Raw genomic sequence first — 17,790 nt, 5'->3', positions numbered from 1 at the left:
GGTAGAAAAAAACTGAGAGTGCCTGATCTTCATATCTAGTTAGTAGGTATAGTTTGATAATGAGTAGTAAAGTACAGCATACAATTTTTATCATAGGTTTAGTTAAGATGGATGTTATAGGCTTCATTTTTTTTGTGCAGTAATGCTTTGAATTGAGAGCAATTTGGAAGGGAGGTGGGTGGAGATTTAGAGTCTGTTTGGTTGGCTATCGAATGGATGTGAGGGTGTGGTTTGTTAGGTATAAATTGAGCTGTACTGGGGGCGGGTGAGATATGGGGGCAGGGACGGGCGTGGAGCGAGCCCGAGTGTAGCGAGGGCGAGCGGAGCGGGGTTTATTCCGCTCCCAACTACGTAGTGGCCAGGAAAACAGGCAAACAGTAAGAAATAGTCTTTTTCAATCTTTAACACCAGCCTCTTACAATTTTCCTTGTTTTAATTTACAGGGACTACCACTTTTTTCAATATTTTAATTTGCAGGGACTTCCAATTTTAAACTGTAATAGTGTTTGAGGTCGAGTTTGGTTAATGGGTTAAGCGGGGTAGATGTCTGCCGCGTTCTGATCCCAGTGCGCTAGTGATACCAGGGATTAGTTTAACACAATTAGTATGGGAAAAGTTTATTAATTCCATACAAGACCTTGTCAGGTTTCTTTGCTATTGGGCTACTGTTGTTCTGCTGTTCGCTGCAGTTTAACTGTACTTGCTTCCTTTAGAAAGCGCAAACTATTCATGAAATGGGGACTTGGTGAGGTTAGCCAAGGGCAAACACAATGGTAAACACCTCTGAATACGAGTACTCTGGTCAGAATGTCCTTGAGTTGCAATCATAACGTCAGCCTCATCTAAAACAAACACTTTCATTTTCTTGGGGTCAATGAATTTCAGCTTGGTACACCAGTCAAGAACAGTTCCTGGAGTTCCAATCACAATTTGTTCTGTTATTAATAAAGTAAATAACATTAGTGTTTGTTTAAACACTGGGGGATCTAATCAATTAAGTAGACAGTTTAATTTTACTGGGAAAGTCTGACTTGGAACAAAGCCAATTTTCAGCAAATGCCCAGGGAGAAATGCTCCAGGTGCATTGTCTTAGAAACATGAAAGGAAACCCACATGAATGCAGGGAGGACATGCAGACTCCGCACAGAAGCACTCCAGCCAAGAATCAAACTAGAGAATCTCTTGCTGTGAGGTGACAATGCTACAGTTGCACCACTGTGCTGTTTTTAATTGTTAAAAATATAATATAAAAGGGTTGCACTTTTTTTAAAATCATTGCGGTGCTGAGTTTGTATAGGTGGAGATGAGCGGCCCATTTCCTTCACCACAGCAGCATATGGTCGGCTATCATTTGTACTGGAGGAAAACCAGAAGGCATAAATAATAATGAAACTGCAGCAAACCCTATGCACATCTGAAAACTGCAGACGTGAGGGACATGGCTATAACTCTAGTATCCATTAGTACAACCATCAATGTACAGGCCAGTGACTCCAGTATGCAAGAAGATGTGCAGCTATATACAGTGTCCTACATCAGTAGAGAGTGTACTTTACTCATGACACTCCTATATATGCAATCCTTTGTTGCTTAAAAGATAAGCACCTGGGATATGATACTGACATTAACCATGACACTAGTACCTTGGAAGCTTGTTAGAAAAATATGTATTAATGTATATGTTTAGTGCTTATTAGAAGCTGAAAGGGTTAACACATTTCATTCTATTTTATGTACAGCTTAATTTTGTATGAAATTATAAGATGCTTTTTCAAACTGCAGTATGCTTTATGAAATTGCAAGATGCTCTCTGACCTAGTATTTGCTAGCACAGCAAAATTCATGTTTATGCCTTTTGGAAATGTAGTGAGAAGCAGGTGATTATCTGCTAGGTCAGGAAAATGAATGAATAGTGAATGAATAGAACAATACTGTTTTCTATAATGTGATTGAATATGAACAATCAGCCCTGTTCGTGTTACGAGAACATGCACAGCTGCGGAAAAGAAGAGATACATCAAACAAAGACTGCTTGAAGAAATGAACTGTAATCTGTACTTGCTTTGTGCTCGAATTAGCCATAGTACCTTGAATGGTAACATTGCATAGTGAGAAGCTGTATCAAGGGTCATCAAGGCCACGTTGTTTTTCTTAAGAAGTTTTTTTTGTAAACTTGATATGCCAGCAGAAAATCATGGACAAACAGCTGCTGTGAAATAATATTGAAAAAACTTGTGATTTATTACATCAGCTTAATAGGCAATACATTGTAAGAAATGTATAAAAATAGTTTCACTTCCTGATTCTAGTTAGATAAACTCTGTATTAGCACATTTTTGCTACCTTGCTGCAAGATTAAAGTGCCTTAACCTGAACCTGCCATGTGCTGATCCTTTTGAAGTTATTTTTCCTTTGACAAAGCTACTCCAAATGTTATTATTTGTCAGAATATATCTAAATCACACATGTGATGGCTGCTTCTGTGATTTTATTTCAGATTATATTTGCCATCTGGATTTTCTCTGCAACATATGCGAAAAACTTTATTTGGACACAACATATTTGTAGTGTATGGAATGAGGTGATTATGCTCTGATACTCTGACAATGACAAATCAGTTTAGTTTAGATCGAAACCCAATAATTCTTAAGCACTCCCGGCTTAAGTTGTTAAAGTTGGGTCTAATGCTAGATAGTCATATTTGCCAGTACTGACAAGCAAATGACAATGGCAAAACATAAGATTTATTTCTGTTTTTTGTCTATACCGGAAATGTGTCCCCTGACTTTCTGGAAAGCTGCTGGAATAAAATAATGTGTACCCACCTGCTTTATCTGAAGGATACAAAGTCTGAAACTTAAATGTATGTCATTATTTTATGAATTCAATCCTCAGTTATTTGTCTGAAAACCATGGACTTTATGAAAAATTGTCCAAATATATGAGACAAAAATCTGGGCATTTTGTGAAAGCATGGACATTTGAGAAACATACAAGGTGAGTATAAACATAAGGGACAGTGTTGCACTACCATTCTGACAGGACTTGCAAAGTGCATTATGACTTTGAAAACCAGCAAAACATTTTTTTAATTAAACTAGTAGTACATGGGTAAAGCTCCATGCACTACAAAGAATTAGGATTGGGTCTCCGATCTTAACCTACCATGAACCTGTGTTCCTGACATGAGTGTCAAGATTCATCTTTTAAGCTTCGCTCTTGAGGTGAATTTCTCAGTATCAATGCCTTGAACACATGATAAGTTGGTTAGTATTGGTAAGCCACCCATATTCTTCTGTGTTTCATGACAGTGGGAGCTGGGTACTCCCAGTCTTGGTCCTTTGTGGAAGTTCTCACTGGCCTTTAACCATCATCAAGATTTATGTGGTAGAGACAGCTGTAGATTATGTCTTGTAAAATACATACCCAGCTGTTAGGGAACAGGCATCTGTGCTGACATCTTGAATTTGAATGCATTCTTTTCAGGTCATAATGTCCTTCTATAAATGTATTAATGTTCTTATAAACTGGGTTAACATCTAAACAAATGCACAAAAAGTTATTTTGTGGCCGTAAAAATTGAAAATAAATAGACCAAATTTTATAATACAAAACATTAGTATTGTCTATGAAGTTACTTTTGTTATCGCTCCTTGACACACATTCATTAGAGTTTCTTCAGAAACAGTGTTTCATCTGATTATGAGGAGTGCTACAAAGAAATTAGAAATAATTATGATTTCCTTAGTAAAGCAAGTCTATAAGCAATTGCTGATAGAGCACAACAAACTCTATAATGTTTTTGTTTTAGTTTAGTTTAGTTATCCTTTGTTAACCAGGTTAGTCCCAATAGCCTAGTGGCATCTTTTCATGGGAGACCCAAGATAGTATTTCTACTACTAGGGTACATTTGGCCAGATCATCAGGGAACGGCCCTTACTCTTTTGATAGGTGCTGGGAGCTCTGTTACATCTACCTAATTTAGCAGATGGGACCTCAGAACTGTAAGTGCCATTGTAATTGTGTTCAAACAAAGGGACAAGTCTAAGATGCTTAAAGAGGAACTGATGCACCTTAGCTAGGATGGAATATAGGGGGCTGGAATGATTTTCAACTTTCCCAGTAATGTCTCTTATTGCATAAAAAAAAATATATATATATATATATTCACATTAGGCTTGTGGTCTGTGGTACCCACAATATTTTGCAATGATAAAAAAATAAATAAAAAGTTAATCATTAGCACAGGTTTAACTCTAAGAGATTAAGTGGGATAAAGAAGAGTGCAATGTTTGTTTAAACAAATAAATATTTTTTTAATAATTATCATCACCCCACTCAGTCAGTTGGCTGACATTCAAAGGGTTATCAATTTAAAACAAAAATCCAGCAATTCAAATTGCCTTCATGTTCTGCCACTGAAGATCGGCAGCATACATTAAGTGTCATGGTCTGACCTTTGGCTCAGTCAATATGTACACAAAAGAAAACAAGACTGTCAGGCTGTAAATCAGCTGAATATTTTGAGGCACATAACAATAATAAATCATGCAGCATTGCTAAAAGGATATGAGTAGTGGACAGTTGTTTATGGCATTAGTCTTGGCTCCAGCTACCTCTGGGTAATTTAAATGTACATACTTCATCCTAAATGAATGACATTTTTCTCAGTTTTATTTACACCTTCTGAATAAGTTACAGGCTGCTTCCCCTTCATTTAATGTTGGCGTATCTTGAAATTCTTGTCATTTAACTGATGCCTTTCACTGCTTCACAACCCATGCCTAACGATTGTAAATGCTATAAATATTTTTCTTTTTATATTATTTTCTCCATATAAACAGTATACTGTATGATGTTACGACAGTGTACAGGTACTCTTTTTTTGGGGTAGGGGTTGTACAGGTACTCTTAATAACAGTTTAATTGAATTAATTCTTGTGTCATATCTACTTAAGATTATGTTTATTTTATTCTGCATATTATCCTGACCTGTATGTCTCTGCTTACTTACTTATTTGTTCTTATATTACCACTGTTGCATTGACATTAATTAAAGTTTATTGTTTCTTTAGATGTATTTCTACAACACTGAGTCTGGCAGTGGCCTAGGTGGAATACTACCCTGTCTCGGTTAACAAACTTTAAAACAAAAAGTATATATAAATGGGTTCCCTGCAAAAAATTGAGTGAGTGTGTGTTTGGCTGACAACTAGTTACGATTGGCTAAGCAGCTGGTCAACAGCTGTCTGAGATTACACATTTGCCAGTGCTGGGGAATATGCCTTTGCGCCGTATTTGTGTGATTTCAAAGTTAGTATATATAATTATCTGGGGATGTACAGTGCACATATTTTTTTCTCTCTTTAGATTTTGCATGTGCTGAGGTTGTTTCTCAGCATGTCGACATTGGTGTTTTCATCGTTTTTGCATTGATATTTTGCATGTCAACATTTGGTGCATTTTAACTTTAGTAATACATGATATAGATATACATCTGTATCTTTGTAAGTTATATGCACTACACACTCCAGCATCTTTGGGAGATGGTGTAGATAACACCAAATAGATCATGCTGCTAAGATGCAAGTCAATTTTGAAACATCACACATATTATGAAAACAAACACCACTAAGCATCATGGTCCCTAGCACTCATCTCCCATGCTCAGTGTACTCAGATGACAGGCAGTACTTTACAGAAAGATTTGTGTAGCATCACATAATGTTTTTTGGGAGCACTGGAGGTGAAAAGGAGCCTCCATCATACATTCTCATCTAATATTAACCATATTTTCCTTCATGGCCTTCTAATCACCTCCTGCACTTGGTCTGAATGTTTGTGTTCTTTACACTGTTAGTTTTTATACCTTATTACAACCAGTGTGGTTCCACAAAACCACATACAACTATTGGACTATTTCAGAATGCTTAATAATAATAATAATAATAATAATAATAAAACTAATTATCATAATCATCATCATCATCTCTGGCCTCTCCTTAGAAATGGCATTGGTCACTCACCACTCTACTCATAATTATTTCTCAAAATGTATTTTTATTTTTTCATTTATTTGTTAAACTATGTAGGTGGGCTAATGCATGCATTTATTTGCAGCCATATCCTAGGTCCCAGGAACAACAATAAGGATTACACGCAGTGATAATTGTAGAGTAGTTACTAGATATAACGCTTTGTTAGGCTGGCAGAAATTAGAATGCCTTACAAAAACGTATATGGATATCAGGAGAATAAGGAAAACTCACAACGTTTGTTTACCTTTCTAAAATACACTTTCTCAAAAACTCCTCCCCAATCCACTTCAACCATTATCTAGTTTAAGTTTCTGCTTGATCCCTACTTCGTAAGTAACTCTAAAACAGGCAATACATTCATGACTCAAACTGCTAATTTCACCATTCTTTCACTTTCAGCCAAGTGAATCACAGTTATAGCCACCTCTGCCTCCTGTGACTTAATACGTACAGTACATCTCATGGTTCATTCTCTTTGTTTATATTTCTTATATCTCTGACAGCAGCAAGCATTTCTCTGTCATGCTGTTGAATGGGCGACATTCTGTCACAAGTCTTAATGATCATAAATATCCCCTCATATTATAGTATCCATTTTTTAATGCTTAGTGGTGTTTGTTTTTTCAGTGTTTAAGAATGACTAATTCAGTTATTTCTTATGCCAGCAAGAGAAGCAAAATAAAACATAATACTTCTCTGTTATTCTTTGCATTAGGCCTGGTCTTATTATTTTCCAAGACAGTAATGGGAGCAGCACACAAAAAACAGGTAGTTAATCTGAACAATTTTGGACAAAAAACCCAGCTGGCCACTCAACAACACCAGCTGTGTACTACAGCAAAGTAATCTGCTAACACTGTGAACCACACAAGGGGAGCACAGTTAGCAATAAAACTGGACTAGCCACTAGTGCAATGCATAATGGGAAATGTCTGCTCTGCTAATGAGACTTGTTAGTGAGCAAGGTTACTAGAAGGAAAATTTTGTGTGCTTCACCGTAGTGTCTGTCAAATAAATGTGTGGGCCACATAAGGAAAAATGACCCTGTCATAGTCTACTGCTAGGTACCCTAGCCAAATATGTCTATATAGTCCAAGGCCAGCCATGTGTGTGTGTGTGTGTGTGTGTGTGTGTGTGTGTGTGTGTGTATGTGTGTGTGTGTGTGTGTGTGTGTGTGTGTGTGTGTGTGTGTGTGTGTGTGTGTGTGTGTGTGTGCGTGTTGAGGAATAGAAATTCAGGTCTGTCTATCACAAAGAGAAAAAATATTTATACCTGCTGCATTATTTTAAACTTTGTACTGCAGGCCAGTGAAATCATCGTCAGCTGCTATTTTTATGTTATTAAAGTCACAGGCACTGTTAGCTTTTTAGTCAATCAAGAGAAAGGAAAATGAAGACATGATAATTAATTTATTATTCTGTCAGAAGTATTGTTCTAGGTATCATTCAATGTTTCTTTCTTTGTTTAAATGTTTGACATTTATATTGAGTTGTCACTCACAGCGTTAGGTAATACCTATTTTAAGTACTATTTAATTCCAATGATTTAGAATCCATACTTTGATACAGAGTACAAGCAATCAGTATTATTTTTATTATACTGCATTCTTCAGACTTCCTAAGGGTTATACATAATTTGGCTTCATATCTGAATGTGTTTAAGTTATCTTCATGGTATGGCTGTTTTTTTTTTTTTTGGTAGGAGCATATAACACCTTAAAGAGTTAAGCATCCTGATTAGATGTATTGAAGTCCACAATAGAATTGTAGTAAGATTATTTTCATGACTAGAGTTGTCTTTTCCTGTTTGTCTCTTTATTGTATATAATCTAATTTCCCTTACAAGTGTGACCTGCGTTCACTTTGCTGTTGGCAAGAATCACTTACATAAGGGTATAGGTAGTCATATAAAACAAGCATCATTTTCCTTCATAAAACATCAGTTCACTGTTTAATAAAGCCTTCTGCCCTTTTTAAACAGTTTTCTGCTCAAAATAAAGTCTTACTTGGATTTGTGCTCAAAAAAGGCTGTTGTATTCTTCAACATTTCAATACCCAGCATAGTAGAATTATACAAATGTGTATACTACTTACACTTTGGACAGAAAAACAAAACAAGTAGTACACCAGGCAGATGAAATAATGGTCCAAACGAGCAAATATACTTCACAGTTTAATGATACAAAACGGAGTAAGCGCTTTCACGTTGGTCAACAACGCTTCATCAGACTTCAATAACTACAAACATTTCTTGGCATTTAAATAATAGTTCCAATTCCTTCATTGATTATCTCATTAATTGACTAATTAACATTTAAAACATTTAAAGGCATCATGAAATAAAATTTGATACATGTTGCAGATTAAATGTAACAAGTACAATGTATAAAATACATGTAATATAGTGATATTAATAGCAACATATAATAAGAACAATTCATAATCCAAACATATAATGAAAATAAAATTGTCTGTGAATAAATAAAATAAAAGCATATATATATATATATATATATATATATATATATATATATATATATATATATATATATATATATATATATATATATATATATATATATATATATATATACGTTTATGTTCACAGACAACAAATCACATAAAATCTGGTTCTTATGTAGGCTTATTCAATGATTATAGGGACGTGCTAAAAGGAATGGCTTTAATGACACTTTATCATTTAAGCCGTAATCTTGATGTGCCTGTAGTCTGATGATCCACCTATTTTCTAATTCCTCTGAACGGTTCTTGATGTTGCCTAATCTACATGTCTTCTGAACTAATTGTAAAACTCTAAATCTGAACTGATGTCTGAGACCTTTATCTAAAACATGCTTGGCAAGAGCATTATTGGTGTTTTCTTTGCTAATAGCATAAAGATGTTCCCTGATCCATTCTCTCAGGGTCCTATTGGTCATACCCACATAGAAACACCTGCAGATCCAACATTCAGCTAAATATACAAGATCGCAAGACTTACAGTCAGCATAAAACCTAAAATCAAACTGCCGTCCTGTAGTTGGATGGATAAACTTAATGTCCTCAGAGATATATGTACATTAAGTTTTGTATCATTAAACTGTGAAGTATATTTGCTCGTTTGGACCATTATTTCATCTGCCTGGCGTACTACTTGTTTTGTTTTGCTGTCCATGGACTTTCTTGCATTGTGAGTACCTTGTTCAGTGTCTGGTTTTGTTTTTCTCTGAACGTCGTTCTTTTTTATCACACCACTGAGACATGGCAGATGAAAATCCTACTAATGAAGTTTTTCATGAAATAGTAGAACTGCTACCAGAAAAGAACTTTTCTCTTAATGGACTGTGTTTGATGTCAGTTAATCCGTTGCTTAAATTGACAACTAAAGACTTATCTTGTGATAAGGAAGCTGGTAAAAAAGTCAAGCACGGAATGAATGTTTTATTAACAACTAGGAGACTGGAGAATACGATACACAAATTGAGAATGACCCAGTGGCAAAAACAGCATATGGAAGCTTGTCTTAGCTTCCTTTTAGTGTGGAGAGGCTTACGTTTGCTCAAGATGCCCAACACGTATCCTGAGTTGTTGTCGAAATGGCAAAAACTCAGCCTGGACACTAGTTTTGGATACATCAAGCTACTCATTGAACAGTACTGTTTGATTGAGCAAATGCTAATGGATGATATAGAACAGATTGAGAAAGAATTGAAATGTATGCTTACTTCTAACGAACTTGAAATTGTTTACAGTGATTTACATACTTTGATATCCACCCTCGATGTAAAGGCATTACAGGATAAGAAAAAGAAATTAGAACGTGACTATCTTGATTTTCAGAATAGTCACATTTTCTCATGGCCAAAAGAAAAGTTTTTTAATAATAATTCAAAGCGTGTATATGATTCTAAAGTTACTCATAACATCAAAGGGGCTTCTTCCCAACAGCCAATCACAGCTTCCGTGACGTCAACAAGTAGAATAACATCTGACATGGACACTATTACACATGAACAAATGCCTTCTAAGGCTACATTTGCTCAGACTGTTAAACGTCCTGTTAAACAGATCACTACACAGGCTTTAGTGCACTCAGAGTGTAGTGACGATATTGTTGCATTACCATCTTCACCTTGTTCAACCAACGCCACAGCTGAAGATGTTATACAGAAGAAAACGCCATGCATATCTTCCATAACAGCTCCTTTGGGAGGAACTGCTTCTTTGGGGCTCAGTGATTTTTTAGTTTTTCCACTTCCGTTTCACCAACCAGAAAGGAAGGGATGGTCGCCTCATCATTCCACCAAGAAGCGAAAGAACACCGAAGAGTTGACAGAAGGACAAAAGAGGACCTTGAAATCAATAGTCATCGCTTAGTTCATAACATTTCCAGGTATGAGTTAAATGATTATGAGCTATGTGTATTAGGCAAAGGCCTGAATTTTATTCCATCGAGTTATACCGACGTTACAGATGTAATCTTGGACATTAAATGTTTTATCAGGAACATATCTTTGAAACTGATGTTTGGTGATTGTGACTATTATGCATCTGGGGTTATCTTGTTTAAAAAAAGTCTACTTTTATACCACCTTCTAATTCTGTATTAGAAGCATTTGAGCGTGCTTGTGAAAAGGATTTGCTTGATCTGTATGCAAGGAAGGATGTTAAATGTGAATATTATAACATGAATAAAGATGAACGTTCAGCATTAACAAGTTTGCAAAGTAATACTGACATAATTATAAGACAAGCAGATAAGGGTGGGGCTATCATTGTTATGGATAAAGATCATTATGTTACTAAGATTAATTTGCTGTTAGCAGATGATACGACATATCATATGTTGAATGGAGTTGGTTTAAACAAGTTAATCAATAGAGTACATGATAATTTATATGACTTTTTACTAAGTGGTGTTATTGATATTGGGCTCTACAACTACTTTTTGGTTGAGAAACCTTTGGTACCCACCTTTAGGGGTCTGCCGAAAATCCACAAGAATATGGCAGATCCTCCCTTGCGACCAGTTGTGTCTAGCAAGGGGTGGTTGACTGAGTCAATGTCTATTTTTCTTGATAAGCAGTTCAAACCAATTATAGGAAAAATAAAACATATATTAAGAGACACGCAACATTTTCTTACAGATTTAGCTGAGTCGAATATTGTTAGACAGATTATGAACACAGACTTTTTAGTCACGTTAGATGTAAGGTCCCTTTTTACATCGATTCTGAATATTACAGGGATAGAATATGTGAGACTATTACTATTGGAACAAGGCATTTCTAACAATGAAGTTATAAAATGGATGTTGATTTTAGAACTTGTCTTAGAGAATAATGTATTATGCCATGACAATACATACTATTTGCAAATCAAGGGTGTTGCTATGGGCACACCCTGTGCTAATTCATATGCAAATCTTGTCATGGCATATTGGGAGAGCATGTACTTATTAAATAATGAAAGTTACATTGACTGCATTAAATACTATGGCAGGTTTGTAGATTATGTGTTTTTTGTATGGAGTGGCACTCTTGAAGGGCTGAATGACCTCTTGACATACATCAATGGTACTACAAGCTTTTTGTTCTTTGAACATACTTATTCAAATAGTAGGATTGAGTTTCTAGATGTTACCATTATGAATGGTTATGAAGGGATTGATACAGTTTTATATAAGAAGTCATGTTGGAAAAATAATTTGTTACATCGGGAGAGTATGCACCCTAAGCACATATGCTCTAATATTATTAAGAGTCAAGCTTATAGGGTCTCCAGACTGACAACTAGGGATACTGATTATGAATATCAACAAGACATATTAAAGGAGAATTTCCTCAGTAGAGGATATAACAAGAAAGAAATTCATGAGGCTATTGAATGTTGTACTAAGCAGAGGACAGATAAAACTTTACCATTTTTCTTTAGACAACAAGAGTTGAAATCAATAGGAAATAAAGGGGTTGATGAAGCAAAGAAGCATTATGGGAATAAAAATAAAAACAAAAACAAAAACAACAATAGGTTGGTCATTCCTTACACTAATAAAAACACACAAATAAGACGTGTCATCGAGGACAATTGAAAAATCTTGTTAATGGATGAGAAAGTTAGAGATATAGTAGATATACGGCCAGGGATTACTTATAGAAATATGAAGTCTTTGAAAAGACTCCTATGCTATGAGGCTTCACATAGTGTAACAACTTTACCATCACAACGTAAAGGAACCTATGCATGTAGGTCATGCAATCAATGTACATATATCTCTGAGGACATTAAGTTTATCCATCCAACTACAGGACGGCAGTTTGATTTTAGGTTTTATGCTGACTGTAAGTCTCGCGATCTTGTATATTTAGCTGAATGTCGGATCTGCAGGTGTTTCTATGTGGGTATGACCAATAGGACCCTGAGAGAACGGATCAGGGAACATCTTTATGCTATTAGCAAAGAAAACACCAATAATGCTCTTGCCAAGCATGTTTTAGATAAAGGTCTCAGACATCAGTTTAGATTTAGAGTTTTACAATTAGTTCAGAAGACATGTAGATTAGGCAACATCAAGAACCGGACAGAGGAATTAGAAAATAGGTGGATCATCAGACTACAGACACATCAAGATTACGGCTTAAATGATAAAGTGTCATTAAAGCCATTCCTTTTAGCACGTCCCTATAATCATTGAATAAGCCTACATAAGAACCAGATTTTATGTGATTTGTTGTCTGTGAACATAAACGTATATATATGTATATATATATATATATATATATATATATATATATATATATATATATATATACATATATATATATGTTTTTATTTTATTTATTCACAGACAATTTTATTTTCATTATATGTTTGGATTATGAATTGTTCTTATTATATGTTGCTATTAATATCACTATATTACATGTATTTTATACATTGTACTTGTTACATTTAATCTGCAACATGTATCAAATTTTATTTCATGATGCCTTTAAATGTTTTAAATGTTAATTAGTCAATTAATGAGATAATCAATGAAGGAATTGGAACTATTATTTAAATGCCAAGAAATGTTTGTAGTTATTGAAGTCTGATGAAGCATTGTTGACCAACGTGAAAGCGCTTACTCCGTTTTGTATCATTAAACTGTGAAGTATATTTGCTCGTTTGGACCATTATTTCATCTGCCTGGCGTACTACTTGTTTTGTTTTACTGTCCATGGACTTTCTTGCATTGTGAGTACCTTGTTCAGTGGCTGGTTTTGTTTTTCTCTGAACTACTTACACTTTCTTAAAATAAACTTTTTCAAGTGCCATTTACCTCTAACATAACATTTTGATTTTTTACCACAGTTTGTCAAATTGCTAAAAATATTTCTAGTAATACTCTCTGCCAAAGTGCAATCCCAATCTTTTCTACATATGTAATAATTGAATATACATAACACTTTGCTGTTTTAATAAGAACATTTTTATATATTTTGTTAAAAAGTGAATATACATCATTCTTTGTGTGCATTACATTGGGATAGGTCACATAAATACAAGGTCTGTATAAAAATGCCCCCCCCCCCCATAACGCATAACGTCATACTACCTGTCAAATGTGTATAATTATTCATATATGCATTTACAAATGTATAACAGATGAGTGACTGGATGGAAGTAAAAGGCAACAAAAATTAAGCAACATCACAGAGTATGAAAACTAATGAAATATAATTTTATGACCCACCTTAGCAAAGACATTTTACATGCATTTATTATTAGGAATAACATTACTTTCCTGTAGTAGTCATGTGCACTTCATTAAAACCAGCATTTCTATAATTTGATTTTTACATAACACGCTCTACTGGTTTTTTAAACAGCTGAAGGTGTTTTAAAAGCATGGCTGAATACATTATCCATCTACGAGTGTGTCTATATGTCTGTTTGTTTGTCTCTTTCTATTTATATTGATGGCTCTGTTTCAAGAACATGCATGCATGCTTTGGCAGTAAAGTACTTGTTCTCAAAGGATAGCACATACTGAAGTTCATTAACAAAAATAATTGCAGCTTTTGCATTATAAAGCTAGGACCATGATTTTCACAAAAGTCTTCTAGTTTGGCATTTGAGATAGTCATTCATTCAGAGAAGGCTAAATATTGTCTAATGACCTTAATGCATGTATTACACTCCCACCAACTTTAATGCTTTAAGAAAGAAAAGGCTGTAATGATAATACAATTTGCTTGCAACCTAGAAATATAGTTCAAACAGATACTGATACTGCAAGCTCCATTTCTAAAGTATGAGAGCACTCAATTTGGCTTAAAAGCATAATTATGACTGTTAGAACTACACTGAAAATCACTTAGAATTTAACTGCATGAAAGCACTACAATCTTGTATTAAAAATCTATAAAAAGAAGACATTGCTATTCTTTAAGCCAAGATGCATTATCTGCTGTTTGGTATTTTGCTGACTGTGCTAGAATGCTGCCTTCAGCAAGTGATTCTATCTACATGATCCTGTCTAGAGATGTTCACTTAGAGTTTAAATGTACAGCATTCAATATCTAAAACAAAAGTGGCATTCTATTACAAATAAGCAAAATGACCTTTGCCTACTTCAGTTTCAACTGTATGAAATTATTTTTTGTGAACATTGTCATACTTGAAAGAATGCAGCATTAATCTTGATAATAAGTTTGCAAAGCTCCTTGAACCAATAAACCATTCAACTAGTTTAAATAAAAATGATTAAATAATAGAGTGTGTTTCCTGATAATTAGCTGACCTTATGACATAAACTAAAACTGTCAGGTAATGTTCAAATGTTCAGAGTTACACTCAGTGTTGTTCTTTCACAAATGGAATTTTCCATTTATTCCTTCCTGTTATTGTTTGCTACAAAACAGACCCTTAGCATTTAGGAAACAATTAATTTATTTTTGAGCGCGTAATAATGTCAGGAAGCAGAAGATATTTTTTTTCAGTGCAAGTGGGCATAGTTTTTCAAGTATCTGCCACATTGCTCTTAACCTCTTAGCTCATGAAATTTGGACAAAGCCTAAAATAATTCTGGGACAAAGGCCCTAAAATAGGGACAGATTTTAAATATTGCACTTAACTTAGACAATTGTTAGAATAACAGAATTTGTGTTAGCATTAATGTTCTGAAGGATATAAAGCCTGACATTTAATAGTATGTTATTACTTATTGACATCTGTCCTCAGTCATTTACCAGAAAACCACAAATATGAGGGATAGATGAAAAATATGAGGCTAAAATTTGGACATTCTGCAAAAAATCTGGACAGCTGAGAGGTATGAAAATTTGCTAAGAGAACAAGTAGGTATTAAAATCATACAGCCAAGATGAAGAGTCATTAGACTCAATGTGCATTCAACAGCAATATTTAGAGAACTACACAAGATGAAGATACATTAGACAGACTCTCTTAACAGTAACACTTCTTTAAAGATATAGCACCTGCTTACTTTAAACAATTTTATAGCAAATATGTGCAATCTCTATTCAAATACGTTGACTGTAGATAAATACAACTATATCATGTTTCATGTAAGGTACAAAAATGTACTAAAAACTGAAACATTGACATGCTGTTCAGAAAAATAATCATTTCAAATTACATAAAAAGTATCATAACAGATACTTGTTCAGTTGCTCGTGTGTTGAATGTTGAGGTCACAATGAGATAGTCTTGAACTATGGTCCCATTATTAGTAGTAGTGGTCGTACAGTCACCCCAGCATTAAGATTAATTGGAAAAGCTTTTTGATTTACAGAACTTGACAATAAATTTAAGAATAACTCTGGGAAACATGTTTAGACTGAGAAGGTGGTAGTGCTTTCTCTAGTTCAGAGCTATGATATAACTGGAGTCTCTGATAGCTGATAATTGAACTTCATTTAGAAAAGACTACTTAATTAGAAGTTATTTGCTATCTCTACATATCCGTATACCTATTCCTTACACTTATTAAAATCTTGATTGGTCCAATTTAGCAATCACTATGGTAGGTACATTACTTCTCTGCAGTTTCATCCTAAAATCTACACTCATTCTTGGTCTTTCTCCCTTTTACAATTCAGTGAGGTTGTTTAAATGCCTATCATAGTAAAATTTTTGTCTGTAGTGTCTTTCTGTCATAATTTCAGCAGCATTTCTTCGATTATCTGTGACCAACAAGGGACAACGTTAGACAGGCTAGTTTTAAGATGTCTGCCTATAAACATTTGTGCTGCCAAAATTCCTGCTGATTGCAAGGGCATATTTCTATAATCTGCAGCTGGAAAATAGCAACCTTTGCTTTCAAAACTGTCACACTTTGATATCAGATTCCTTATAGTCTAGAGCTTATATACTGCATGCCAATTGTTCTGCATATATATATATATATATTGTAGGATTATGTCAATTTGTTTAAATTCCTAATGATTCACAAACTACAGAATTCTTAGGTTATGATTTGCAGACCATTGACTGATATTGTTTGATTTTTTTAGCATGTCTAACAAAGATTTCAGTGTCATGATGACTTCTGACTTGTAGTGTTACATAACTACACTACTTCTAGGTATTTTGCATAATGGTCCACACAAAGAAGAAAACAAGCATCTTTGTACTGAAAAAATATATATTTATACTTTCATCAAATAAAGATATGGTATTTCATGTAGTAACATTTCCACTGTTTAGTTCTGTGGCTTGGGAAGAGGAGGTCATGGATAAGCTAGATTCATATAGAAAGCATGTTTTATTCTATTGTCACTTCATAGATTACCTCTTTCTGTACTGGATGGGGGGGGCACTATTACTGAATTAGAAAAATATGTTCTTGATTTGAACTCGAGCACCACCTTCTTCAAGTTTTCACACAAGTCTTCAGACGCATCCATTGAGTTCTTCGATATTAAATTGAGCATGAGTGAAGGTAATATTATTCACACTGAATTATATAGGAAAGACTGTTACAGACCTACATATGTACACTGTATGAGCATGCATCCACGGCATATTTTTAAAAATGCATTGAAAGGCCAAGGTTTGCGAACAAGTCGCCTACATGATAGAAATGAAGATTTTGAGAGAGAACTTTTGAGGATGAAGACTGATTTTACTTCTAGGGGCTATAATGAGAGAGAAATCGAAAATGTTAATGAAAAGTTAGGCACTGTAGAAATACAAGTGGGAGACCATATTTTTCGTCATACGAAAGGAATGATGATATGTTAGTAAATCGGAGAAGGAATAGAGATAAAAGCACCGTATGTTTTGGCCTAACGTATTCTAGTGATGACAAGAAAATTAATTAAGGACATCATTTATAAACATCAGTCAGTACTATGTACAGACCAACAAATACAGAAACTTGTGGGTGTGAGACCGTCCTTTGAGTATAAAACAAGAAATCATTAAAACAAAGGTTGTGCTACCCCAAAGCAACCAGTCAACTAGATAGAGTGAGACTGGAATATGGAAGGAGAAGATGCAACGGGTGTCTTTTTTGCACCTGCATTGGCGAATCTGGTTTCTTTATACAAACTAGTAATGGTAAAAAGTTTTCCCACTTACCTCTTGCTTATTGTAATTCAAAGAATTTAGTATACTTGGCATTATGTAATGGATGCTGCTCATTTTACATGGGCAAGACAAATAGGCGCTTGCGTGAACGTATACGTGACCATTTCTATTGTGCATGCAGGGGTATGAATTATAATGCAGTAGCGAAACATATG

The 17,790-nt window shown here is 34.6% G+C and overlaps 1 pseudogene; it reads left to right on the top strand.

The window, feature by feature from the left end:
• Positions 1–10,724: 10,724 nt before the first annotated feature.
• LOC122795933 overlaps positions 10,725–17,790 on the top strand; it is a 54,978-nt pseudogene continuing 47,912 nt past the window's right edge.

This window comes from Protopterus annectens, chromosome 2.part2 (genome assembly GCF_019279795.1).
Source record: "Protopterus annectens isolate FY-2018-M chromosome 2.part2, PAN1.0, whole genome shotgun sequence".
In the NCBI taxonomy this organism is placed as follows: domain Eukaryota; kingdom Metazoa; phylum Chordata; order Ceratodontiformes; family Protopteridae; genus Protopterus; species Protopterus annectens.
Note: the sequence above shows the minus strand (reverse complement) of the source record. Positions and strands in the feature narration are given on the sequence as shown.